Genomic DNA, 2,899 nt, shown 5'->3' on the forward strand with positions numbered 1-2,899 from the left:
GATCTTATCTATGTATCTGGGGTATGTGTGAACCTCCTCTTGGTATTCAAGAGAAGTCCTCTCAAAAACTAGGAGAGAAAAACACCCCACTTATTTCAACCCAGCTTCTGAGACATCCTATCTGTAACATCTGTCTCATCCCCTCAAAACAACAACAAAGCATTCTGTGTGCTAACACAACATAGCTTGAAAAAGTAAAACAAAATTCTGCATTTTTATAAAACTTGATAAAAAATAGTATTTCAAACTGTGCAGTCACCAGAAGTACACAGTTATCAAAAATTCACACAATTCACTTGGCATCTCCAGCACCTTCAGTTTTCTGTGCCTGGTTTGTTTTAGCATCTCCATTCTCTGAAGGGTTGTTCCCACCCTTACTGGAATCAGCTTTTCCCTTTTTCCCCTTGGGTAACTTCTCTCCCTTCTTTGCAGGTGCCTTTTGGGGTTTGGGCTCTGGCTTCGGAGGAGCAGGTTTGGCGGACAATCGTGAGGATCTCCTCTGTGGTTCGACCTTAACCTTGGTCTTGTCTCCCTTAGCATCTCCTTCGGCCTTTCTCTTGGCCATGGTGGTGGCATTGGAGGGGCGGGAGCAGAGGAGTCTGGGCGCTGGTTGCAGCGGCGGTGGCGGCAGGTCCGGGCTTCTTCCTCCCAAGGCTTGTTTTGAAGAATACTTGAGATCATGGAGCTAAAGTGCTTTGCAGTAAAAATCAGCCAATATACATTTATTAAGTAACCTACTAATGATTAAAGCCGGAAGATACAAAGAAAGGCACGTATCAGACGTGGTTATCAAGGAACTCAAAGTTCAATGGATGAAGCAATATGTAAGCAACTATGTACAAGCAATATGTAATACAAACACATACACACACACAGGATATACAGGATAGATTTAAAATAAGCGACAAAGGGGAAGAATTAGTATTGAGAAAGGAATAGAAGATAATCCACTTTTATTTTGCCCTTGACAGACTACATAAGGAGTAAAGGATTCAATTATGAGTGCATTATTGATAAACTGGAGGATGTTCAGAGGAAAGACTTGCCATACCAAGTAGGGACTAACTAGGGAGGATGAACCTATAGAAAAAAAGACTTTTTGGAAAAAAAACAACTATAATCAAATATTTGTGTTACTGTCCAATGTAACAGGGAATAGATTTAGTCTGTTTGATTCCAAAGGGAAGAATTAGGAGCCCTGAGTCTAAGTTGCAAAGAGAAGGATTTTAATACGATATAAGGAAAAGTCTAATAATTGTTGTTATTGTGTTGTTTCAGTTATATCCTTCTCATTATGATCCCTTTTTGGTGGTTTTCTTGGTAAAGATACTTCGATGGTTTTCTATTTCCTTCTCTAGCTCATGTCATATGTGAAGAATTGAGTCTAACATGGTAAAGTGACTTGTCCAATATCACATAGGAAATGACTGAGACCAAGTTTGAAGGCATAAAGATAAATCTTCCTGATTCCCCTGTGCCATCTAGCTGCTCTCCTAACAATTAGAACTGTATAAAAACAGAATGAACTATGCCAAGAGTATTTTATTTATTATTATTTGTTTTCTTTATATTTATTCCACTTATATTTATATTGCACATTTCCTTCATTAGAATATAGTGCATATGTATATATACATATTTTTATATATACACACATTTAACAAGTAATCTGTATCCCCAGCACAGTGCCTGAATGTAGGAGACAATAATTGCTGATTAATTGATTGGCTGATTGACAAATTAGGTTTAGTCTGTGGAGCTCCAGAATGCCAAAGCAAGACTAATGGATGGAGGTTGCAGAGAGAACAATTTTGGCTTAGTTTAAGGAAAGTTGCTTACAGGTAGATCTGGTTATTTTTTAAGGATTCCGAGATGAACCTTACCTGCTTTCCTTAAATTATGAAGAAAATGGTTTCTATTCAGTCAAAGGAGCCTCAGGGAGTAAATATAATCATATAAACATATTATATATATATATATATATATGTACACACATACATATATATATATATATAATCTGTATACATGTACATATGTATATTTGCTTTTTCAAATAAAAATAAAAGGTATCTTAAGAAAATTAATATGAAAATCTTATTTCCTATGATTTATGTAAGCTGAGTTTAATACCCTAGCATTTTGCTCAGGATCAGTTTACCTCTGTTGCCATGACAACTGGTTGCTGCTACACTCTTTTAGTAACTGCTATTATTCCTTTTCTCTATTCAATTAAGCATCTCCATTATACACCTTCCTCTCTATTTTACATTTGTCAGTTTCAGGCTAAACCTGGTCTTACTTCCTTTATTGACTTTATTGACTGATTGGGTCAATGGTAGTATAATAGCAATAGACACCTAAAGGAGAAGACTCCAGATTGTGAGAGTGGTTTTTTTAAAGTGTTTTTTTTTTTTTGCAAGGCAAACAGGGTTAAGTGGCTTGCCCAAGGCCACACAGCTAGGTCATTATTAAATGTCTGAGGCCCGATTTGAACCCAGGTACTCCTAACTCCAGAGCCGGTGCTTTATCCACTACACCACCTAGCCACCCAGGGAGAATGATTTTAAGAGGGAAAATGGGAAGGTAACAAAGACAATTTTTAGAAACTATTATTTTTCCTGGCCTAGGCAACTGATGTAAGAAGCAGATGAATCTTTCTTTTGTGAATCTTTTGCTACTTAAAGGAGCTGGACTTGGTGTCAGAGGCCTTGGCTTTATAACTCAACTTTGATATTTATTGTGTGATCCTGGGTGAGTTATTTGAATACTATGAGACTCAGTTTCCTTTACCTCTTTCCCATATTTCTTATTAAAAAGCACTTATTATCATTGCTATTGTTATTGTTATGTCCGATTATTTTCTGTTGTACAAGAATCATGTATTTTTAAAGTCCAATCT

General features: G+C 36.6%; 1 pseudogene; it reads right to left on the reverse strand.

Moving 5' to 3' along the window:
* Nucleotides 1-292: 292 nt before the first annotated feature.
* Nucleotides 293-565, reverse strand: LOC141516286 (non-histone chromosomal protein HMG-17 pseudogene; annotated as a pseudogene).
* Between the last annotated feature and the right edge of the window lie 2,334 nt (nt 566-2,899).

This window comes from Macrotis lagotis, chromosome 3 (assembly GCF_037893015.1).
Source record: "Macrotis lagotis isolate mMagLag1 chromosome 3, bilby.v1.9.chrom.fasta, whole genome shotgun sequence".
In the NCBI taxonomy this organism is placed as follows: Eukaryota; Metazoa; Chordata; class Mammalia; order Peramelemorphia; family Peramelidae; genus Macrotis; species Macrotis lagotis.